Source organism: Triturus cristatus, chromosome 6, assembly GCF_964204655.1.
Source record: "Triturus cristatus chromosome 6, aTriCri1.1, whole genome shotgun sequence".
Classification (NCBI taxonomy): Eukaryota; Metazoa; Chordata; class Amphibia; order Caudata; family Salamandridae; genus Triturus; species Triturus cristatus.
The window spans coordinates 884117203-884140559 of NC_140589.1; the positions used below are offsets into that span (position 1 = coordinate 884117203).

The 23357-nt window shown below is 45.6% G+C and overlaps 19 non-coding genes across 19 annotated transcripts; 12 read left to right on the top strand and 7 right to left on the bottom strand.

Moving 5' to 3' along the window:
* The first annotated feature begins 24 nt into the window (after nucleotides 1-24).
* LOC146820080 (U6 spliceosomal RNA) lies at nucleotides 25-131 on the top strand. The gene has a single exon (XR_014964447.1). It is a non-coding gene; the product is annotated as a U6 spliceosomal RNA (small nuclear RNA).
* Nucleotides 132-1140: 1009 nt separating this feature from the next.
* On the bottom strand, nucleotides 1141-1213 carry TRNAR-ACG (transfer RNA arginine (anticodon ACG)). Its single transcript has one exon. It is a non-coding gene; the product is annotated as a tRNA-Arg (tRNA).
* Nucleotides 1214-1987: 774 nt separating this feature from the next.
* On the top strand, nucleotides 1988-2094 carry LOC146820082 (U6 spliceosomal RNA). Its single transcript, XR_014964242.1, has one exon. It is a non-coding gene; the product is annotated as a U6 spliceosomal RNA (small nuclear RNA).
* A 1867-nt stretch (nucleotides 2095-3961) lies between these two features.
* On the top strand, nucleotides 3962-4068 carry LOC146820083 (U6 spliceosomal RNA). The gene has a single exon (XR_014965352.1). It is a non-coding gene; the product is annotated as a U6 spliceosomal RNA (small nuclear RNA).
* Nucleotides 4069-5067: 999 nt separating this feature from the next.
* Nucleotides 5068-5140, bottom strand: TRNAR-ACG (transfer RNA arginine (anticodon ACG)). Its single transcript has one exon. It is a non-coding gene; the product is annotated as a tRNA-Arg (tRNA).
* A 782-nt stretch (nucleotides 5141-5922) lies between these two features.
* Nucleotides 5923-6029, top strand: LOC146820085 (U6 spliceosomal RNA). The gene has a single exon (XR_014964448.1). It is a non-coding gene; the product is annotated as a U6 spliceosomal RNA (small nuclear RNA).
* A 1009-nt stretch (nucleotides 6030-7038) lies between these two features.
* TRNAR-ACG (transfer RNA arginine (anticodon ACG)) lies at nucleotides 7039-7111 on the bottom strand. Its single transcript has one exon. It is a non-coding gene; the product is annotated as a tRNA-Arg (tRNA).
* A 774-nt stretch (nucleotides 7112-7885) lies between these two features.
* Nucleotides 7886-7992, top strand: LOC146820087 (U6 spliceosomal RNA). The gene has a single exon (XR_014964253.1). It is a non-coding gene; the product is annotated as a U6 spliceosomal RNA (small nuclear RNA).
* A 1009-nt stretch (nucleotides 7993-9001) lies between these two features.
* On the bottom strand, nucleotides 9002-9074 carry TRNAR-ACG (transfer RNA arginine (anticodon ACG)). The gene has a single exon. It is a non-coding gene; the product is annotated as a tRNA-Arg (tRNA).
* Nucleotides 9075-9850: 776 nt separating this feature from the next.
* LOC146820089 (U6 spliceosomal RNA) lies at nucleotides 9851-9957 on the top strand. Its single transcript, XR_014964265.1, has one exon. It is a non-coding gene; the product is annotated as a U6 spliceosomal RNA (small nuclear RNA).
* Nucleotides 9958-11798: 1841 nt separating this feature from the next.
* LOC146820090 (U6 spliceosomal RNA) lies at nucleotides 11799-11905 on the top strand. Its single transcript, XR_014964277.1, has one exon. It is a non-coding gene; the product is annotated as a U6 spliceosomal RNA (small nuclear RNA).
* Nucleotides 11906-13762: 1857 nt separating this feature from the next.
* LOC146820091 (U6 spliceosomal RNA) lies at nucleotides 13763-13869 on the top strand. Its single transcript, XR_014965353.1, has one exon. It is a non-coding gene; the product is annotated as a U6 spliceosomal RNA (small nuclear RNA).
* A 1009-nt stretch (nucleotides 13870-14878) lies between these two features.
* Nucleotides 14879-14951, bottom strand: TRNAR-ACG (transfer RNA arginine (anticodon ACG)). Its single transcript has one exon. It is a non-coding gene; the product is annotated as a tRNA-Arg (tRNA).
* A 778-nt stretch (nucleotides 14952-15729) lies between these two features.
* On the top strand, nucleotides 15730-15836 carry LOC146820093 (U6 spliceosomal RNA). The gene has a single exon (XR_014964449.1). It is a non-coding gene; the product is annotated as a U6 spliceosomal RNA (small nuclear RNA).
* A 1856-nt stretch (nucleotides 15837-17692) lies between these two features.
* LOC146820094 (U6 spliceosomal RNA) lies at nucleotides 17693-17799 on the top strand. Its single transcript, XR_014964288.1, has one exon. It is a non-coding gene; the product is annotated as a U6 spliceosomal RNA (small nuclear RNA).
* Nucleotides 17800-18808: 1009 nt separating this feature from the next.
* TRNAR-ACG (transfer RNA arginine (anticodon ACG)) lies at nucleotides 18809-18881 on the bottom strand. Its single transcript has one exon. It is a non-coding gene; the product is annotated as a tRNA-Arg (tRNA).
* Nucleotides 18882-19659: 778 nt separating this feature from the next.
* LOC146820096 (U6 spliceosomal RNA) lies at nucleotides 19660-19766 on the top strand. Its single transcript, XR_014964299.1, has one exon. It is a non-coding gene; the product is annotated as a U6 spliceosomal RNA (small nuclear RNA).
* Nucleotides 19767-20775: 1009 nt separating this feature from the next.
* TRNAR-ACG (transfer RNA arginine (anticodon ACG)) lies at nucleotides 20776-20848 on the bottom strand. The gene has a single exon. It is a non-coding gene; the product is annotated as a tRNA-Arg (tRNA).
* A 780-nt stretch (nucleotides 20849-21628) lies between these two features.
* Nucleotides 21629-21735, top strand: LOC146820098 (U6 spliceosomal RNA). Its single transcript, XR_014964310.1, has one exon. It is a non-coding gene; the product is annotated as a U6 spliceosomal RNA (small nuclear RNA).
* The last annotated feature ends 1622 nt before the right edge of the window (nucleotides 21736-23357 follow it).

Sequence of the window (23357 nt, forward strand, 5' to 3'; positions counted from 1 at the left end):
ACATTGTAGGTTCATCAATGAAGTGTGCTCGCTTCGGCAGCACGTATACTAAAATTGGAACGATACAGAGAAGATTAGCATAGCCCCTGCGCAAGGATGACACGCAAATTCGTGAAGCGTTCCATATTTTTACCAGCTTTCAGGAGAGAAATGTTCTATGTTTTCAAGACTAATTGAAATAATAAAGCAGGTTCCAGTGCTTTCCTCCTAATATGTATTTTTCAATTTTTCTCTCCTCAACATTTTTAATGTATTTACCTCGCAGTAAAGAAGGTGCACTCTATGTGTCCAGCTGCATTTAGCAAGGAAGCCTGCAGGACTTCTGGGACTTTTCTTTCTCTTCTTCAGCCTCCCTGTCATTATTCTTCACAACCCCCAAATCTATACTGCTGCCAGCGATGCGTTGCTTTGTGGGAAGCAAGACAAAGAGAAGGGGAGGGCCTATGCAAATGATGGCCTCAGGGCTGTCTGGGAGTCCCTTTTCAGCAGTACTGTTAAAATCCGCCTTGCAACCAGATTGGTCGGGTAAGCTGAAAAACACCAGGCATGATTGGGCACCGGGTCCTCTAGGCCCTTGGAGGACATATTGGGCCTGCATCCCTCAGCTTCTGAGGTCCAAGAAATGTTCACCCTCCACCCTAATAGAGAGGTATTGGCCGATCGTGGCCGATCGGGGCAGAAGGGAGCAGGGCAAGATGCTCATGATCCTGCTCTAATAATGAACTGCCTTCCTCTCTCCTTACCTGTGGTTATGCCTGGCTGCTTGGTTCCAGTTGTAGGCCTACATCCCACAGGCAATTTGCTTGTCTCTCTCACACATGTAAATGGGTCAGCACTCAAGTGCACACACCTGCCTGCACCCACAGATCCTCTCACACACACTTTTCTCAACAAGATTTTTTCCTAGTTTAGAGACTCAGAGACCCATGTTGAAATACAAAAGCAGCACACCACATGACGGCCGTCACATAGAATCCATCAGCAAATGGGAAACTTTTAACTAGCCGTGGTCCTATTACTGCAGCCCTACCATGGAACGACTGCTGGATGAGTCGTGCTCGAGAATATTGAACCTACAACAAGTCTGAGGTAAATAAGAATTCCACAGGAATACCATAAAACAGGGACCTATGACCCTTTCGAGCCAGATAGGAATCAAACCTACAATCTTCTGATCCGTAGTCAGACGCGTTATCCATTGCGCCACTGGCCCCATGTAGGTACACCCATACTTTTGTCCTTAAGAGGACCAGAAATTGTGTGTGTGTGTGTGTGTGTTTTAAAACACCATTCCATCAACATTTTTAGCCATGTTTACTGCTCACAACCAGAAGACACAAGTAAACCCACCTGAGGGACCTCCTGAAATTCTGTTCTGTCAGGTGTTCCTAACTTATACAAAGGACTTTAGGAGGAGGAAGGACCTAAAAGTCAGGCGAAATGGTCCTAGATCCAAGGAAATGTTTTAGATCAGCCTCAGTTTCTTAAATAGTCTGCATTAACATCATCAGTTCCACGTCTGTGTGGAGCTGATCTTGAGGACTTCTTTATCAGCAGGCGGGTACAACAATAAAGTGTTTAATATTACAATACAGGCGAAAATTCAGACACCTTGTCATAGGCTCACCTTGTCCAGGGACCCAGGCATGCTACCTTTCCACTCTCAGAGCCCTTCACCTAACCTACTGTGCAGCTGTTTCACCTCTAATATCACTGTTCCACAGGCAGCGTGATGTCACAATGTTCCTTGTCTGTAGCCTGAACCATGAGCCTTTGCAACCCTGGCATAATCTACATACTTCCAATTGGTGAAGTCTTGGACCACAAATGCAGTGAAGAATAATGGATTGTTACTCTTCATTCATTTTTGCCCATTGGCTCAGATTTGAATGCTTACAGGCCATCCGAGCATCTCTGCCAGGCCACCCTATGTCTAGAGACTGTAGATTTAGAGAGTTTATAAACATTGTAGGTTCATCAATGAAGTGTGCTCGCTTCGGCAGCACATATACTAAAATTGGAACGATACAGAGAAGATTAGCATGGCCCCTGCGCAAGGATGACACGCAAATTCGTGAAGCGTTCCATATTTTTACCAGCTTTCAGGAGAGAAATGTTCTATGTTTTCAAGACTAATTAAAATAATAAAGCAGGTTCCAGTGCTTTCCTCCTAATATGTATTTTTCAATTTTTCTCTCCTCAACATTTTTAATGTATTTACCTCGCAGTAAAGAAGGTGCACTCTATGTGTCCAGCTGCATTTAGCAAGGAAGCCTGCAGGACTTCTGGGACTTTTCTTTCTCTTCTTCAGCCTCCCTGTCATTATTCTTCACAACCCCCAAATCTATACTGCTGCCAGCGATGCGTTGCTTTGTGGGAAGCAAGACAAAGAGAAGGGGAGGGCCTATGCAAATGATGGCCTCAGGGCTGTCTGGGAGTCCCTTTTCAGCAGTACTGTTAAAATCCGCCTTGCAACCAAATTGGTCGGGTAAGCTGAAAAACACAAGGCATGATTGGGCACCGGGTCCTCTAGGCCCTTGGAGGACATATTGGGCCTGCATCCCTCAGTTTCTGAGGTCCAAGAAATGTTCACCCTCCACCCTAATAGAGAGGTATTGGCCGATCGTGGCCGATCGGGGCAGAAGGGAGCAGGGCAAGATGCTCATGATCCTGCTCTAATAATGAACTGCCTTCCTCTCTCCTTACCTGTGGTTATGCCTGGCTGCTTGGTTCCAGTTGTAGGCCTACATCCCACAGGCAATTTGCTTGTCTCTCTCACACATGTAAATGGGTCAGCACTCAAGTGCACACACCTGCCTGCACCCACAGATCCTCTCACACACACTTTTCTCAACAAGATTTTTTCCTAGTTTAGAGACTCAGAGACCCATGTTGAAATACAAAAGCAGCACACCACATGACGGCCTTCACATAGAATCCAGCAGCAAATGGGAAACTTTTAACTAGCCGTGGTCCTATTACTGCAGCCCTACCATGGAACGACTGCTGGATGAGTCGTGCTCGAGAATATTGAACCTACAACAAGTCTGAGGTAAATAAGAATTCCACAGGAATACCATAAACAGGGACCTATGACCCTTTCGAGCCAGATAGGAATCAAACCTACAATCGTCTGATCCGTAGTCAGACGCGTTATCCATTGCGCCACTGGCCCCATGTAGGTACACCCATACTTTTGTCCTTAAGAGGACCAGAAATTGTGTGTGTGTGTGTGTGTGTGTGTGTGTGTGTTTTAAAACACCATTCCATCAACCTTTTTAGCCATGTTTACTGCTCACAACCAGAAGACACAAGTAAACCCACCTGAGGGACCTCCTGAAATTCTGTTCTGTCAGGTGTTCCTAACTTATACAAAGGACTTTAGGAGGAGGAAGGACCTAAAAGTCAGGCAAAATGGTCCTAGATCCAAGGAAATGTTTTAGATCAGCCTCAGTTTCTTAAATAGTCTGCATTAACATCATCAGTTCCACGTCTGTGTGGAGCTGATCTTGAGGACTTCTTAATCAGCAGGCGGGTACAACAATAAAGTGTTTAATATTACAATACAGGCGAAAATTCAGACACCTTGTCATAGGCTCACCTTGTCCAGGGACCCAGGCATGCTGCCTTTCCACTCTCAGAGCCCTTCACCTAACCTACTGTGCAGCTGTTTCACCTCTAATATCACTGTTCCACAGGCAGCGTGATGTCACAATGTTCCTTGTCTGTAGCCTGAACCATGAGCCTTTGCAACCCTGGCATAATCTACATACTTCCAATTGGTGAAGTCTTGGACCACAAATGCAGTGAAGAATAATGGATTGTTATTCTTCATTCATTTTTGCCCATTGGCTCAGATTTGAATGCTTACAGGCCATCCGAGCATCTCTGCCAGGCCACCCTATGTCTAGAGACTGTAGATTTAGAGAGTTTATAAACATTGTAGGTTCATCACTGAAGTGTGCTCGCTTCGGCAGCACATATACTAAAATTGGAACGATACAGAGAAGATTAGCATGGCCCCTGCGCAAGGATGACACGCAAATTCGTGAAGCGTACCATATTTTTACCAGCTTTCAGGAGAGAAATGTTCTATGTTTTCAAGACTAATTGAAATAATAAAGCAGGTTCCAGTGCTTTCCTCCTAATATGTATTTTTCAATTTTTCTCTCCTCAACATTTTTAATGTATTTACCTCGCAGTAAAGAAGGTGTACTCTATGTGTCCAGCTGCATTTAGCAAGGAAGCCTGCAGGACTTCTGGGACTTTTCTTTCTCTTCTTCAGCCTCCCTGTCATTATTCTTCACAACCCCCAAATCTAAACTGCTGCCAGCGATGCGTTGCTTTGTGGGAAGCAAGACAAAGAGAAGGGGAGGGCCTATGCAAATGATGGCCTCAGGGCTGTCTGGGAGTCCCTTTTCAGCAGTACTGTTAAAATCCGCCTTGCAACCAGATTGGTCTGGTAAGCTGAAAAATACCAGGCATGATTGGGCACCGGGTCCTCTAGGCCCTTGGAGGACATATTGGGCCTGCATCCCTCAGTTTCTGAGGTCCAAGAAATGTTCACCCTCCACCCTAATAGAGAGGTCTTGGCCGATCGGGGCAGAAGGGAGCAGGGCAAGATGCTCATGATCCTGCTCTAATAATGAACTGCCTTCCTCTCTCCTTACCTGTGGTTATGCCTGGCTGCTTGGTTCCAGTTGTAGGCCTACATCCCACAGGCAATTTGCTTGTCTCTCTCACACATGTAAATGGGTCAGCACTCAAGTGCACACACCTGCCTGCACCCACAGATCCTCTCACACACACTTTTCTCAACAAGATTTTTTCCTAGTTTAGAGACTCAGAGACCCATGTTGAAATACAAAAGCAGCACACCACATGACGGCCTTCACATAGAATCCAGCAGCAAATGGGAAACTTTTAACCAGCCGTGGTCCTATTACTGCAGCCCTACCATGGAACGACTGCTGGATGAGTCGTGCTCAAGAATATTGAACCTACAACAAGTCTGAGGTAAATAAGAATTCCACAGGAATACCATAAAACAGGGACCTATGACCCTTTCGAGCCAGATAGGAGTCGAACCTACAATCTTCTGATCCGTAGTCAGACACGTTATCCATTGCGCCACTGGCCCCATGTAGGTACACCCATACTTTTGTCCTTAAGAGGACCAGAAATTGTGTGTGTGTGTGTGTGTGTGTGTGTGTTTTAAAACACCATTCCATCAACCTTTTTAGCCATGTTTACTGCTCACAACCAGAAGACACAAGTAAACCCACCTGAGGGACCTCCTGAAATTCTGTTCTGTCAGGTGTTCCTAACTTATACAAAGGACTTTAGGAGGAGGAAGGACCTAAAAGTCAGGCGAAATGGTCCTAGATCCAAGGAAATGTTTTAGATCAGCCTCAGTTTCTTAAATAGTCTGCATTAACATCATCAGTTCCACGTCTGTGTGGAGCTGATCTTGAGGACTTCTTAATCAGCAGGCGGGTACAACAATAAAGTGTTTAATATTACAATACAGGCGAAAATTCAGACACCTTGTCATAGGCTCACCTTGTCCAGGGACCCAGGCATGCTGCCTTTCCACTCTCAGAGCCCTTCACCTAACCTACTGTGCAGCTGTTTCACCTCTAATATCACTGTTCCACAGGCAGCGTGATGTCACAATGTTCCTTGTCTGTAGCCTGAACCATGAGCCTTTGCAACCCTGGCATAATCTACATACTTCCAATTGGTGAAGTCTTGGACCACAAATGCAGTGAAGAATAATGGATTGTTACTCTTCATTCATTTTTGCCCATTGGCTCAGATTTGAATGCTTACAGGCCATCCGAGCATCTCTGCCAGACCACCCTATGTCTAGAGACTGTAGATTTAGAGAGTTTATAAACATTGTAGGTTCATCAATGAAGTGTGCTCGCTTCGGCAGCACGTATACTAAAATTGGAACGATACAGAGAAGATTAGCATAGCCCCTGCGCAAGGATGACACGCAAATTCGTGAAGCGTTCCATATTTTTACCAGCTTTCAGGAGAGAAATGTTCTATGTTTTCAAGACTAATTGAAATAATAAAGCAGGTTCCAGTGCTTTCCTCCTAATATGTATTTTTCAATTTTTCTCTCCTCAACATTTTTAATGTATTTACCTCGCAGTAAAGAAGGTGCACTCTATGTGTCCAGCTGCATTTAGCAAGGAAGCCTGCAGGACTTCTGGGACTTTTCTTTCTCTTCTTCAGCCTCCCTGTCATTATTCTTCACAACCCCCAAATCTATACTGCTGCCAGCGATGCGTTGCTTTGTGGGAAGCAAGACAAAGAGAAGGGGAGGGCCTATGCAAATGATGGCCTCAGGGCTGTCTGGGAGTCCCTTTTCAGCAGTACTGTTAAAATCCGCCTTGCAACCAGATTGGTCGGGTAAGCTGAAAAACACCAGGCATGATTGGGCACCGGGTCCTCTAGGCCCTTGGAGGACATATTGGGCCTGCATCCCTCAGCTTCTGAGGTCCAAGAAATGTTCACCCTCCACCCTAATAGAGAGGTATTGGCCGATCGTGGCCGATCGGGGCAGAAGGGAGCAGGGCAAGATGCTCATGATCCTGCTCTAATAATGAACTGCCTTCCTCTCTCCTTACCTGTGGTTATGCCTGGCTGCTTGGTTCCAGTTGTAGGCCTACATCCCACAGGCAATTTGCTTGTCTCTCTCACACATGTAAATGGGTCAGCACTCAAGTGCACACACCTGCCTGCACCCACAGATCCTCTCACACACACTTTTCTCAACAAGATTTTTTCCTAGTTTAGAGACTCAGAGACCCATGTTGAAATACAAAAGCAGCACACCACATGACGGCCGTCACATAGAATCCATCAGCAAATGGGAAACTTTTAACTAGCCGTGGTCCTATTACTGCAGCCCTACCATGGAACGACTGCTGGATGAGTCGTGCTCGAGAATATTGAACCTACAACAAGTCTGAGGTAAATAAGAATTCCACAGGAATACCATAAAACAGGGACCTATGACCCTTTCGAGCCAGATAGGAATCAAACCTACAATCTTCTGATCCGTAGTCAGACGCGTTATCCATTGCGCCACTGGCCCCATGTAGGTACACCCATACTTTTGTCCTTAAGAGGACCAGAAATTGTGTGTGTGTGTGTGTGTGTTTTAAAACACCATTCCATCAACATTTTTAGCCATGTTTACTGCTCACAACCAGAAGACACAAGTAAACCCACCTGAGGGACCTCCTGAAATTCTGTTCTGTCAGGTGTTCCTAACTTATACAAAGGACTTTAGGAGGAGGAAGGACCTAAAAGTCAGGCGAAATGGTCCTAGATCCAAGGAAATGTTTTAGATCAGCCTCAGTTTCTTAAATAGTCTGCATTAACATCATCAGTTCCACGTCTGTGTGGAGCTGATCTTGAGGACTTCTTTATCAGCAGGCGGGTACAACAATAAAGTGTTTAATATTACAATACAGGCGAAAATTCAGACACCTTGTCATAGGCTCACCTTGTCCAGGGACCCAGGCATGCTACCTTTCCACTCTCAGAGCCCTTCACCTAACCTACTGTGCAGCTGTTTCACCTCTAATATCACTGTTCCACAGGCAGCGTGATGTCACAATGTTCCTTGTCTGTAGCCTGAACCATGAGCCTTTGCAACCCTGGCATAATCTACATACTTCCAATTGGTGAAGTCTTGGACCACAAATGCAGTGAAGAATAATGGATTGTTACTCTTCATTCATTTTTGCCCATTGGCTCAGATTTGAATGCTTACAGGCCATCCGAGCATCTCTGCCAGGCCACCCTATGTCTAGAGACTGTAGATTTAGAGAGTTTATAAACATTGTAGGTTCATCAATGAAGTGTGCTCGCTTCGGCAGCACATATACTAAAATTGGAACGATACAGAGAAGATTAGCATGGCCCCTGCGCAAGGATGACACGCAAATTCGTGAAGCGTTCCATATTTTTACCAGCTTTCAGGAGAGAAATGTTCTATGTTTTCAAGACTAATTAAAATAATAAAGCAGGTTCCAGTGCTTTCCTCCTAATATGTATTTTTCAATTTTTCTCTCCTCAACATTTTTAATGTATTTACCTCGCAGTAAAGAAGGTGCACTCTATGTGTCCAGCTGCATTTAGCAAGGAAGCCTGCAGGACTTCTGGGACTTTTCTTTCTCTTCTTCAGCCTCCCTGTCATTATTCTTCACAACCCCCAAATCTATACTGCTGCCAGCGATGCGTTGCTTTGTGGGAAGCAAGACAAAGAGAAGGGGAGGGCCTATGCAAATGATGGCCTCAGGGCTGTCTGGGAGTCTCTTTTCAGCAGTACTGTTAAAATCCGCCTTGCAACCAGATTGGTCGGGTAAGCTGAAAAACACCAGGCATGATTGGGCACCGGGTCCTCTAGGCCCTTGGAGGACATATTGGGCCTGCATCCCTCAGTTTCTGAGGTCCAAGAAATGTTCACCCTCCACCCTAATAGAGAGGTCTTGGCCGATCGTGGCCGATCGGGGCAGAAGGGAGCAGGGCAAGATGCTCATGATCCTGCTCTAATAATGAACTGCCTTCCTCTCTCCTTACCTGTGGTTATGCCTGGCTGCTTGGTTCCAGTTGTAGGCCTACATCCCACAGGCAATTTGCTTGTCTCTCTCACACATGTAAATGGGTCAGCACTCAAGTGCACACACCTGCCTGCACCCACAGATCCTCTCACACACACTTTTCTCAACAAGATTTTTTCCTAGTTTAGAGACTCAGAGACCCATGTTGAAATACAAAAGCAGCACACCACATGACGGCCTTCACATAGAATCCAGCAGCAAATGGGAAACTTTTAACCAGCCGTGGTCCTATTACTGCAGCCCTACCATGGAACGACTGCTGGATGAGTCGTGCTCAAGAATATTGAACCTACAACAAGTCTGAGGTAAATAAGAATTCCACAGGAATACCATAAAACAGGGACCTATGACCCTTTCGAGCCAGATAGGAGTCGAACCTACAATCTTCTGATCCGTGGTCAGACGCGTTATCCATTGCGCCACTGGCCCCATGTAGGTACACCCATACTTTTGTCCTTAAGAGGACCAGAAATTGTGTGTGTGTGTGTGTGTGTGTTTTAAAACACCATTCCATCAACCTTTTTAGCCATGTTTACTGCTCACAACTAGAAGACACAAGTAAACCCACCTGAGGGACCTCCTGAAATTCGGTTCTGTCAGGTGTTCCTAACTTATACAAAGGACTTTAGGAGGAGGAAGGACCTAAAAGTCAGGCGAAATGGTCCTAGATCCAAGGAAATGTTTTAGATCAGCCTCAGTTTCTTAAATAGTCTGCATTAACATCATCAGTTCCACGTCTGTGTGGAGCTGATCTTGAGGACTTCTTAATCAGCAGGCGGGTACAACAATAAAGTGTTTAATATTACAATACAGGCGAAAATTCAGACACCTTGTCATAGGCTCACCTTGTCCAGGGACCCAGGCATGCTGCCTTTCCACTCTCAGAGCCCTTCACCTAACCTACTGTGCAGCTGTTTCACCTCTAATATCACTGTTCCACAGGCAGCGTGATGTCACAATGTTCCTTGTCTGTAGCCTGAACCATGAGCCTTTGCAACCCTGGCATAATCTACATACTTCCAATTGGTGAAGTCTTGGACCACAAATGCAGTGAAGAATAATGGATTGTTACTCTTCATTCATTTTTGCCCATTGGCTCAGATTTGAATGCTTACAGGCCATCCGAGCATCTCTGCCAGGCCACCCTATGTCTAGAGACTGTAGATTTAGAGAGTTTATAAACATTGTAGGTTCATCAATGAAGTGTGCTCGCTTCGGCAGCACATATACTAAAATTGGAACGATACAGAGAAGATTAGCATGGCCCCTGCGCAAGGATGACACGCAAATTCGTGAAGCGTTCCATATTTTTACCAGCTTTCAGGAGAGAAATGTTCTATGTTTTCAAGACTAATTGAAATAATAAAGCAGGTTCCAGTGCTTTCCTCCTAATATGTATTTTTCAATTTTTCTCTCCTCAACATTTTTAATGTATTTACCTCGCAGTAAAGAAGGTGCACTCTATGTGTCCAGCTGCATTTAGCAAGGAAGCCTGCAGGACTTCTGGGACTTTTCTTTCTCTTCTTCAGCCTCCCTGTCATTATTCTTCACAACCCCCAAATCTATACTGCTGCCAGCGATGCGTTGCTTTGTGGGAAGCAAGACAAAGAGAAGGGGAGGGTCTATGCAAATGATGGCCTCAGGGCTGTCTGGGAGTCCCTTTTCAGCAGTACTGTTAAAATCTGCCTTGCAACCAGATTGGTCGGGTAAGCCGAAAAACACCAGGCATGATTGGGCACCGGGTCCTCTAGGCCCTTGGAGGACATATTGGGCCTGCATCCCTCAGTTTCTGAGGTCCAAGAAATGTTCACCCTCCACCCTAATAGAGAGGTCTTGGCCGATCGTGGCCGATCGGGGCAGAAGGGAGCAGGGCAAGATGCTCATGATCCTGCTCTAATAATGAACTGCCTTCCTCTCTCCTTACCTGTGGTTATGCCTGGCTGCTTGGTTCCAGTTGTAGGCCTACATCCCACAGGCAATTTGCTTGTGTCTCTCACACATGTAAATGGGTCAGCACTCAAGTGCACACACCTGCCTGCACCCACAGATCCTCTCACACACACTTTTCTCAACAAGATTTTTTCCTAGTTTAGAGACTCAGAGACCCATGTTGAAATACAAAAGCAGCACACCACATGACGGCCTTCACATAGAATCCAGCAGCAAATGGGAAACCTTTAACTAGCCGTGGTCCTATTACTGCAGCCCTACCATGGAACGACTGCTGGATGAGTCGTGCTCATGAATATTGAACCTACAACAAGTCTGAGGTAAATAAGAATTCCACAGGAATACCATAAAACAGGGACCTATGACCCTTTCGAGCCAGACCTACAATCTTCTGATCCGTAGTCAGACGCGTTATCCATTGCGCCACTGGCCCCATGTAGGTACACCCATACTTTTGTCCTTAAGAGGACCAGAAATTGTGTGTGTGTGTGTGTTTTAAAACACCATTCCATCAACATTTTTAGCCATGTTTACTGCTCACAACCAGAAGACACAAGTAAACCCACCTGAGGGACCTCCTGAAATTCTGTTCTGTCAGGTGTTCCTAACTTATACAAAGGACTTTAGGAGGAGGAAGGACCTAAAAGTCAGGCGAAATGGTCCTAGATCCAAGGAAATGTTTTAGATCAGCCTCAGTTTCTTAAATAGTCTGCATTAACATCATCAGTTCCACGTCTGTGTGGAGCTGATCTTGAGGACTTCTTTATCAGCAGGCGGGTACAACAATAAAGTGTTTAATATTACAATACAGGCGAAAATTCAGACACCTTGTCATAGGCTCACCTTGTCCAGGGACCCAGGCATGCTACCTTTCCACTCTCAGAGCCCTTCACCTAACCTACTGTGCAGCTGTTTCACCTCTAATATCACTGTTCCACAGGCAGCGTGATGTCACAATGTTCCTTGTCTGTAGCCTGAACCATGAGCCTTTGCAACCCTGGCATAATCTACATACTTCCAATTGGTGAAGTCTTGGACCACAAATGCAGTGAAGAATAATGGATTGTTACTCTTCATTCATTTTTGCCCATTGGCTCAGATTTGAATGCTTACAGGCCATCCGAGCATCTCTGCCAGGCCACCCTATGTCTAGAGACTGTAGATTTAGAGAGTTTATAAACATTGTAGGTTCATCAATGAAGTGTGCTCGCTTCGGCAGCACATATACTAAAATTGGAACGATACAGAGAAGATTAGCATGGCCCCTGCGCAAGGATGACACGCAAATTCGTGAAGCGTTCCATATTTTTACCAGCTTTCAGGAGAGAAATGTTCTATGTTTTCAAGACTAATTAAAATAATAAAGCAGGTTCCAGTGCTTTCCTCCTAATATGTATTTTTCAATTTTTCTCTCCTCAACATTTTTAATGTATTTACCTCGCAGTAAAGAAGGTGCACTCTATGTGTCCAGCTGCATTTAGCAAGGAAGCCTGCAGGACTTCTGGGACTTTTCTTTCTCTTCTTCAGCCTCCCTGTCATTATTCTTCACAACCCCCAAATCTATACTGCTGCCAGCGATGCGTTGCTTTGTGGGAAGCAAGACAAAGAGAAGGGGAGGGCCTATGCAAATGATGGCCTCAGGGCTGTCTGGGAGTCCCTTTTCAGCAGTACTGTTAAAATCCGCCTTGCAACCAGATTGGTCGGGTAAGCTGAAAAACACCAGGCATGATTGGGCACCGGGTCCTCTAGGCCCTTGGAGGACATATTGGGCCTGCATCCCTCAGTTTCTGAGGTCCAAGAAATGTTCACCCTCCACCCTAATAGAGAGGTAGTGGCCGATCGGGGCAGAAGGGAGCAGGGCAAGATGCTCATGATCCTGCTCTAATAATGAACTGCCTTCCTCTCTCCTTACCTGTGGTTATGCCTGGCTGCTTGGTTCCAGTTGTAGGCCTACATCCCACAGGCAATTTGCTTGTCTCTCTCACACATGTAAATGGGTCAGCACTCAAGTGCACACACCTGCCTGCACCCACAGATCCTCTCACACACACTTTTCTCAACAAGATTTTTTCCTAGTTTAGAGACTCAGAGACCCATGTTGAAATACAAAAGCAGCACACCACATGACGGCCTTCACATAGAATCCAGCAGCAAATGGGAAACTTTTAACTAGCCGTGGTCCTATTACTGCAGCCCTACCATGGAACGACTGCTGGATGAGTCGTGCTCGAGAATATTGAACCTACAACAAGTCTGAGGTAAATAAGAATTCCACAGGAATACCATAAACAGGGACCTATGACCCTTTCGAGCCAGATAGGAATCAAACCTACAATCGTCTGATCCGTAGTCAGACGCGTTATCCATTGCACCACTGGCCCCATGTAGGTACACCCATACTTTTGTCCTTAAGAGGACCAGAAATTGTGTGTGTGTGTGTGTGTGTGTGTGTGTGTGTTTTAAAACACCATTCCATCAACCTTTTTAGCCATGTTTACTGCTCACAACCAGAAGACACAAGTAAACCCACCTGAGGGACCTCCTGAAATTCTGTTCTGTCAGGTGTTCCTAACTTATACAAAGGACTTTAGGAGGAGGAAGGACCTAAAAGTCAGGCGAAATGGTCCTAGATCCGAGGAAATGTTTTAGATCAGCCTCAGTTTCTTAAATAGTCTGCATTAACATCATCAGTTCCACGTCTGTGTGGAGCTGATCTTGAGGACTTCTTAATCAGCAGGCGGGTACAACAATAAAGTGTTTAATATTACAATACAGGCGAAAATTCAGACACCTTGTCATAGGCTCACCTTGTCCAGGGACCCAGGCATGCTGCCTTTCCACTCTCAGAGCCCTTCACCTAACCTACTGTGCAGCTGTTTCACCTCTAATATCACTGTTCCACAGGCAGCGTGATGTCACAATGTTCCTTGTCTGTAGCCTGAACCATGAGCCTTTGCAACCCTGGCATAATCTACATACTTCCAATTGGTGAAGTCTTGGACCACAAATGCAGTGAAGAATAATGGATTGTTACTCTTCATTCATTTTTGCCCATTGGCTCAGATTTGAATGCTTACAGGCCATCCGAGCATCTCTGCCAGGCCACCCTATGTCTAGAGACTGTAGATTTAGAGAGTTTATAAACATTGTAGGTTCATCACTGAAGTGTGCTCGCTTCGGCAGCACATATACTAAAATTGGAACGATACAGAGAAGATTAGCATGGCCCCTGCGCAAGGATGACACGCAAATTCGTGAAGCGTACCATATTTTTACCAGCTTTCAGGAGAGAAATGTTCTATGTTTTCAAGACTAATTGAAATAATAAAGCAGGTTCCAGTGCTTTCCTCCTAATATGTATTTTTCAATTTTTCTCTCCTCAACATTTTTAATGTATTTACCTCGCAGTAAAGAAGGTGTACTCTATGTGTCCAGCTGCATTTAGCAAGGAAGCCTGCAGGACTTCTGGGACTTTTCTTTCTCTTCTTCAGCCTCCCTGTCATTATTCTTCACAACCCCCAAATCTATACTGCTGCCAGCGATGCGTTGCTTTGTGGGAAGCAAGACAAAGAGAAGGGGAGGGCCTATGCAAATGATGGCCTCAGGGCTGTCTGGGAGTCCCTTTTCAGCAGTACTGTTAAAATCCGCCTTGCAACCAGATTGGTCTGGTAAGCTGAAAAATACCAGGCATGATTGGGCACCGGGTCCTCTAGGCCCTTGGAGGACATATTGGGCCTGCATCCCTCAGTTTCTGAGGTCCAAGAAATGTTCACCCTCCACCCTAATAGAGAGGTCTTGGCCGATCGTGGCCGATCGGGGCAGAAGGGAGCAGGGCAAGATGCTCATGATCCTGCTCTAATAATGAACTGCCTTCCTCTCTCCTTACCTGTGGTTATGCCTGGCTGCTTGGTTCCAGTTGTAGGCCTACATCCCACAGGCAATTTGCTTGTCTCTCTCACACATGTAAATGGGTCAGCACTCAAGTGCACACACCTGCCTGCACCCACAGATCCTCTCACACACACTTTTCTCAACAAGATTTTTTCCTAGTTTAGAGACTCAGAGACCCATGTTGAAATACAAAAGCAGCACACCACATGACGGCCTTCACATAGAATCCAGCAGCAAATGGGAAACTTTTAACCAGCCGTGGTCCTATTACTGCAGCCCTACCATGGAACGACTGCTGGATGAGTCGTGCTCAAGAATATTGAACCTACAACAAGTCTGAGGTAAATAAGAATTCCACAGGAATACCATAAAACAGGGACCTATGACCCTTTCGAGCCAGATAGGAGTCGAACCTACAATCTTCTGATCCGTAGTCAGACACGTTATCCATTGCGCCACTGGCCCCATGTAGGTACACCCATACTTTTGTCCTTAAGAGGACCAGAAATTGTGTGTGTGTGTGTGTGTGTGTGTTTTAAAACACCATTCCATCAACCTTTTTAGCCATGTTTACTGCTCACAACCAGAAGACACAAGTAAACCCACCTGCGGGACCTCCTGAAATTCTGTTCTGTCAGGTGTTCCTAACTTATACAAAGGACTTTAGGAGGAGGAAGGACCTAAAAGTCAGGCGAAATGGTCCTAGATCCAAGGAAATGTTTTAGATCAGCCTCAGTTTCTTAAATAGTCTGCATTAACATCATCAGTTCCACGTCTGTGTGGAGCTGATCTTGAGGACTTCTTAATCAGCAGGCGGGTACAACAATAAAGTGTTTAATATTACAATACAGGCGAAAATTCAGACACCTTGTCATAGGCTCACCTTGTCCAGGGACCCAGGCATGCTGCCTTTCCACTCTCAGAGCCCTTCACCTAACCTACTGTGCAGCTGTTTCACCTCTAATATCACTGTTCCACAGGCAGCGTGATGTCACAATGTTCCTTGTCTGTAGCCTGAACCATGAGCCTTTGCAACCCTTGCATAATCTACATACTTCCAATTGGTGAAGTCTTGGACCACAAATGCAGTGAAGAATAATGGATTGTTACTCTTCATTCATTTTTGCCCATTGGCTCAGATTTGAATGCTTACAGGCCATCCGAGCATCTCTGCCAGGCCACCCTATGTCTAGAGACTGTAGATTTAGAGAGTTTATAAACATTGTAGGTTCATCAATGAAGTGTGCTCGCTTCGGCAGCACGTATACTAAAATTGGAACGATACAGAGAAGATTAGCATAGCCCCTGCGCAAGGATGACACGCAAATTCGTGAAGCGTTCCATATTTTTACCAGCTTTCAGGAGAGAAATGTTCTATGTTTTCAAGACTAATTGAAATAATAAAGCAGGTTCCAGTGCTTTCCTCCTAATATGTATTTTTCAATTTTTCTCTCCTCAACATTTTTAATGTATTTACCTCGCAGTAAAGAAGGTGCACTCTATGTGTCCAGCTGCATTTAGCAAGGAAGCCTGCAGGACTTCTGGGACTTTTCTTTCTCTTCTTCAGCCTCCCTGTCATTATTCTTCACAACCCCCAAATCTATACTGCTGCCAGCGATGCGTTGCTTTGTGGGAAGCAAGACAAAGAGAAGGGGAGGGCCTATGCAAATGATGGCCTCAGGGCTGTCTGGGAGTCCCTTTTCAGCAGTACTGTTAAAATCCGCCTTGCAACCAGATTGGTCGGGTAAGCTGAAAAACACCAGGCATGATTGGGCACCGGGTCCTCTAGGCCCTTGGAGGACATATTGGGCCTGCATCCCTCAGCTTCTGAGGTCCAAGAAATGTTCACCCTCCACCCTAATAGAGAGGTATTGGCCGATCGTGGCCGATCGGGGCAGAAGGGAGCAGGGCAAGATGCTCATGATCCTGCTCTAATAATGAACTGCCTTCCTCTCTCCTTACCTGTGGTTATGCCTGGCTGCTTGGTTCCAGTTGTAGGCCTACATCCCACAGGCAATTTGCTTGTCTCTCTCACACATGTAAATGGGTCAGCACTCAAGTGCACACACCTGCCTGCACCCACAGATCCTCTCACACACACTTTTCTCAACAAGATTTTTTCCTAGTTTAGAGACTCAGAGACCCATGTTGAAATACAAAAGCAGCACACCACATGACGGCCGTCACATAGAATCCATCAGCAAATGGGAAACTTTTAACTAGCCGTGGTCCTATTACTGCAGCCCTACCATGGAACGACTGCTGGATGAGTCGTGCTCGAGAATATTGAACCTACAACAAGTCTGAGGTAAATAAGAATTCCACAGGAATACCATAAAACAGGGACCTATGACCCTTTCGAGCCAGATAGGAATCAAACCTACAATCTTCTGATCCGTAGTCAGACGCGTTATCCATTGCACCACTGGCCCCATGTAGGTACACCCATACTTTTGTCCTTAAGAGGACCAGAAATTGTGTGTGTGTGTGTGTGTGTTTTAAAACACCATTCCATCAACATTTTTAGCCATGTTTACTGCTCACAACCAGAAGACACAAGTAAACCCACCTGAGGGACCTCCTGAAATTCTGTTCTGTCAGGTGTTCCTAACTTATACAAAGGACTTTAGGAGGAGGAAGGACCTAAAAGTCAGGCGAAATGGTCCTAGATCCAAGGAAATGTTTTAGATCAGCCTCAGTTTCTTAAATAGTCTGCATTAACATCATCAGTTCCACGTCTGTGTGGAGCTGATCTTGAGGACTTCTTTATCAGCAGGCGGGTACAACAATAAAGTGTTTAATATTACAATACAGGCGAAAATTCAGACACCTTGTCATAGGCTCACCTTGTCCAGGGACCCAGGCATGCTACCTTTCCACTCTCAGAGCCCTTCACCTAACCTACTGTGCAGCTGTTTCACCTCTAATATCACTGTTCCACAGGCAGCGTGATGTCACAATGTTCCTTGTCTGTAGCCTGAACCATGAGCCTTTGCAACCCTGGCATAATCTACATACTTCCAATTGGTGAAGTCTTGGACCACAAATGCAGTGAAGAATAATGGATTGTTACTCTTCATTCATTTTTGCCCATTGGCTCAGATTTGAATGCTTACAGGCCATCCGAGCATCTCTGCCAGGCCACCCTATGTCTAGAGACTGTAGATTTAGAGAGTTTATAAACATTGTAGGTTCATCAATGAAGTGTGCTCGCTTCGGCAGCACATATACTAAAATTGGAACGATACAGAGAAGATTAGCATGGCCCCTGCGCAAGGATGACACGCAAATTCGTGAAGCGTTCCATATTTTTACCAGCTTTCAGGAGAGAAATGTTCTATGTTTTCAAGACTAATTAAAATAATAAAGCAGGTTCCAGTGCTTTCCTCCTAATATGTATTTTTCAATTTTTCTCTCCTCAACATTTTTAATGTATTTACCTCGCAGTAAAGAAGGTGCACTCTATGTGTCCAGCTGCATTTAGCAAGGAAGCCTGCAGGACTTCTGGGACTTTTCTTTCTCTTCTTCAGCCTCCCTGTCATTATTCTTCACAACCCCCAAATCTATACTGCTGCCAGCGATGCGTTGCTTTGTGGGAAGCAAGACAAAGAGAAGGGGAGGGCCTATGCAAATGATGGCCTCAGGGCTGTCTGGGAGTCTCTTTTCAGCAGTACTGTTAAAATCCGCCTTGCAACCAGATTGGTCGGGTAAGCTGAAAAACACCAGGCATGATTGGGCACCGGGTCCTCTAGGCCCTTGGAGGACATATTGGGCCTGCATCCCTCAGTTTCTGAGGTCCAAGAAATGTTCACCCTCCACCCTAATAGAGAGGTCTTGGCCGATCGTGGCCGATCGGGGCAGAAGGGAGCAGGGCAAGATGCTCATGATCCTGCTCTAATAATGAACTGCCTTCCTCTCTCCTTACCTGTGGTTATGCCTGGCTGCTTGGTTCCAGTTGTAGGCCTACATCCCACAGGCAATTTGCTTGTCTCTCTCACACATGTAAATGGGTCAGCACTCAAGTGCACACACCTGCCTGCACCCACAGATCCTCTCACACACACTTTTCTCAACAAGATTTTTTCCTAGTTTAGAGACTCAGAGACCCATGTTGAAATACAAAAGCAGCACACCACATAACGGCCTTCACATAGAATCCAGCAGCAAATGGGAAACTTTTAACCAGCCGTGGTCCTATTACTGCAGCCCTACCATGGAACGACTGCTGGATGAGTCGTGCTCAAGAATATTGAACCTACAACAAGTCTGAGGTAAATAAGAATTCCACAGGAATACCATAAAACAGGGACCTATGACCCTTTCGAGCCAGATAGGAGTCGAACCTACAATCTTCTGATCCGTGGTCAGACGCGTTATCCATTGCGCCACTGGCCCCATGTAGGTACACCCATACTTTTGTCCTTAAGAGGACCAGAAATTGTGTGTGTGTGTGTGTGTGTGTGTTTTAAAACACCATTCCATCAACCTTTTTAGCCATGTTTACTGCTCACAACCAGAAGACACAAGTAAACCCACCTGAGGGACCTCCTGAAATTCGGTTCTGTCAGGTGTTCCTAACTTATACAAAGGACTTTAGGAGGAGGAAGGACCTAAAAGTCAGGCGAAATGGTCCTAGATCCAAGGAAATGTTTTAGATCAGCCTCAGTTTCTTAAATAGTCTGCATTAACATCATCAGTTCCACGTCTGTGTGGAGCTGATCTTGAGGACTTCTTAATCAGCAGGCGGGTACAACAATAAAGTGTTTAATATTACAATACAGGCGAAAATTCAGACACCTTGTCATAGGCTCACCTTGTCCAGGGACCCAGGCATGCTGCCTTTCCACTCTCAGAGCCCTTCACCTAACCTACTGTGCAGCTGTTTCACCTCTAATATCACTGTTCCACAGGCAGCGTGATGTCACAATGTTCCTTGTCTGTAGCCTGAACCATGAGCCTTTGCAACCCTGGCATAATCTACATACTTCCAATTGGTGAAGTCTTGGACCACAAATGCAGTGAAGAATAATGGATTGTTACTCTTCATTCATTTTTGCCCATTGGCTCAGATTTGAATGCTTACAGGCCATCCGAGCATCTCTGCCAGGCCACCCTATGTCTAGAGACTGTAGATTTAGAGAGTTTATAAACATTGTAGGTTCATCAATGAAGTGTGCTCGCTTCGGCAGCACATATACTAAAATTGGAACGATACAGAGAAGATTAGCATGGCCCCTGCGCAAGGATGACACGCAAATTCGTGAAGCGTTCCATATTTTTACCAGCTTTCAGGAGAGAAATGTTCTATGTTTTCAAGACTAATTGAAATAATAAAGCAGGTTCCAGTGCTTTCCTCCTAATATGTATTTTTCAATTTTTCTCTCCTCAACATTTTTAATGTATTTACCTCGCAGTAAAGAAGGTGCACTCTATGTGTCCAGCTGCATTTAGCAAGGAAGCCTGCAGGACTTCTGGGACTTTTCTTTCTCTTCTTCAGCCTCCCTGTCATTATTCTTCACAACCCCCAAATCTATACTGCTGCCAGCGATGCGTTGCTTTGTGGGAAGCAAGACAAAGAGAAGGGGAGGGCCTATGCAAATGATGGCCTCAGGGCTGTCTGGGAGTCTCTTTTCAGCAGTACTGTTAAAATCCGCCTTGCAACCAGATTGGTCGGGTAAGCTGAAAAACACCAGGCATGATTGGGCACCGGGTCCTCTAGGCCCTTGGAGGACATATTGGGCCTGCATCCCTCAGTTTCTGAGGTCCAAGAAATGTTCACCCTCCACCCTAATAGAGAGGTCTTGGCCGATCGTGGCCGATCGGGGCAGAAGGGAGCAGGGCAAGATGCTCATGATCCTGCTCTAATAATGAACTGCCTTCCTCTCTCCTTACCTGTGGTTATGCCTGGCTGCTTGGTTCCAGTTGTAGGCCTACATCCCACAGGCAATTTGCTTGTCTCTCTCACACATGTAAATGGGTCAGCACTCAAGTGCACACACCTGCCTGCACCCACAGATCCTCTCACACACACTTTTCTCAACAAGATTTTTTCCTAGTTTAGAGACTCAGAGACCCATGTTGAAATACAAAAGCAGCACACCACATAACGGCCTTCACATAGAATCCAGCAGCAAATGGGAAACTTTTAACCAGCCGTGGTCCTATTACTGCAGCCCTACCATGGAACGACTGCTGGATGAGTCGTGCTCAAGAATATTGAACCTACAACAAGTCTGAGGTAAATAAGAATTCCACAGGAATACCATAAAACAGGGACCTATGACCCTTTCGAGCCAGATAGGAGTCGAACCTACAATCTTCTGATCCGTGGTCAGACGCGTTATCCATTGCGCCACTGGCCCCATGTAGGTACACCCATACTTTTGTCCTTAAGAGGACCAGAAATTGTGTGTGTGTGTGTGTGTGTGTGTGTTTTAAAACACCATTCCATCAACCTTTTTAGCCATGTTTACTGCTCACAACCAGAAGACACAAGTAAACCCACCTGAGGGACCTCCTGAAATTCGGTTCTGTCAGGTGTTCCTAACTTATACAAAGGACTTTAGGAGGAGGAAGGACCTAAAAGTCAGGCGAAATGGTCCTAGATCCAAGGAAATGTTTTAGATCAGCCTCAGTTTCTTAAATAGTCTGCATTAACATCATCAGTTCCACGTCTATGTGGAGCTGATCTTGAGGACTTCTTAATCAGCAGGCGGGTACAACAATAAAGTGTTTAATATTACAATACAGGCGAAAATTCAGACACCTTGTCATAGGCTCACCTTGTCCAGGGACCCAGGCATGCTGCCTTTCCACTCTCAGAGCCCTTCACCTAACCTACTGTGCAGCTGTTTCACCTCTAATATCACTGTTCCACAGGCAGCGTGATGTCACAATGTTCCTTGTCTGTAGCCTGAACCATGAGCCTTTGCAACCCTGGCATAATCTACATACTTCCAATTGGTGAAGTCTTGGACCACAAATGCAGTGAAGAATAATGGATTGTTACTCTTCATTCATTTTTGCCCATTGGCTCAGATTTGAATGCTTACAGGCCATCCGAGCATCTCTGCCAGGCCACCCTATGTCTAGAGACTGTAGATTTAGAGAGTTTATAAACATTGTAGGTTCATCAATGAAGTGTGCTCGCTTCGGCAGCACATATACTAAAATTGGAACGATACAGAGAAGATTAGCATGGCCCCTGCGCAAGGATGACACGCAAATTCGTGAAGCGTTCCATATTTTTACCAGCTTTCAGGAGAGAAATGTTCTATGTTTTCAAGACTAATTGAAATAATAAAGCAGGTTCCAGTGCTTTCCTCCTAATATGTATTTTTCAATTTTTCTCTCCTCAACATTTTTAATGTATTTACCTCGCAGTAAAGAAGGTGCACTCTATGTGTCCAGCTGCATTTAGCAAGGAAGCCTGCAGGACTTCTGGGACTTTTCTTTCTCTTCTTCAGCCTCCCTGTCATTATTCTTCACAACCCCCAAATCTATACTGCTGCCAGCGATGCGTTGCTTTGTGGGAAGCAAGACAAAGAGAAGGGGAGGGTCTATGCAAATGATGGCCTCAGGGCTGTCTGGGAGTCCCTTTTCAGCAGTACTGTTAAAATCCGCCTTGCAACCAGATTGGTCGGGTAAGCCGAAAAACACCAGGCATGATTGGGCACCGGGTCCTCTAGGCCCTTGGAGGACATATTGGGCCTGCATCCCTCAGTTTCTGAGGTCCAAGAAATGTTCACCCTCCACCCTAATAGAGAGGTCTTGGCCGATCGTGGCCGATCGGGGCAGAAGGGAGCAGGGCAAGATGCTCATGATCCTGCTCTAATAATGAACTGCCTTCCTCTCTCCTTACCTGTGGTTATGCCTGGCTGCTTGGTTCCAGTTGTAGGCCTACATCCCACAGGCAATTTGCTTGTGTCTCTCACACATGTAAATGGGTCAGCACTCAAGTGCACACACCTGCCTGCACCCACAGATCCTCTCACACACACTTTTCTCAACAAGATTTTTTCCTAGTTTAGAGACTCAGAGACCCATGTTGAAATACAAAAGCAGCACACCACATGACGGCCTTCACATAGAATCCAGCAGCAAATGGGAAACTTTTAACTAGCCGTGGTCCTATTACTGCAGCCCTACCATGGAACGACTGCTGGATGAGTCGTGCTCGAGAATATTGAACCTACAACAAGTCTGAGGTAAATAAGAATTCCACAGGAATACCATAAAACAGGGACCTATGACCCTTTCGAGCCAGATAGGAATCAAACCTACAATCGTCTGATCCGTAGTCAGACGCGTTATCCATTGCGCCACTGGCCCCATGTAGGTACACCCATACTTTTGTCCTTAAGAGGACCAGAAATTGTGTGTGTGTGTGTGTGTGTGTGTGTGTGTGTGTTAAAACACCATTCCATCAACCTTTTTAGCCATGTTTACTGCTCACAACCAGAAGACACAAGTAAACCCACCTGAGGGACCTCCTGAAATTCTGTTCTGTCAGGTGTTCCTAACTTATACAAAGGACTTTAGGAGGAGGAAGGACCTAAAAGTCAGGCAAAATGGTCCTAGATCCAAGGAAATGTTTTAGATCAGCCTCAGTTTCTTAAATAGTCTGCATTAACATCATCAGTTCCACGTCTGTGTGGAGCTGATCTTGAGGACTTCTTAATCAGCAGGCGGGTACAACAATAAAGTGTTTAATATTACAATACAGGCGAAAATTCAGACACCTTGTCATAGGCTCACCTTGTCCAGGGACCCAGGCATGCTGCCTTTCCACTCTCAGAGCCCTTCACCTAACCTACTGTGCAGCTGTTTCACCTCTAATATCACTGTTCCACAGGCAGCGTGATGTCACAA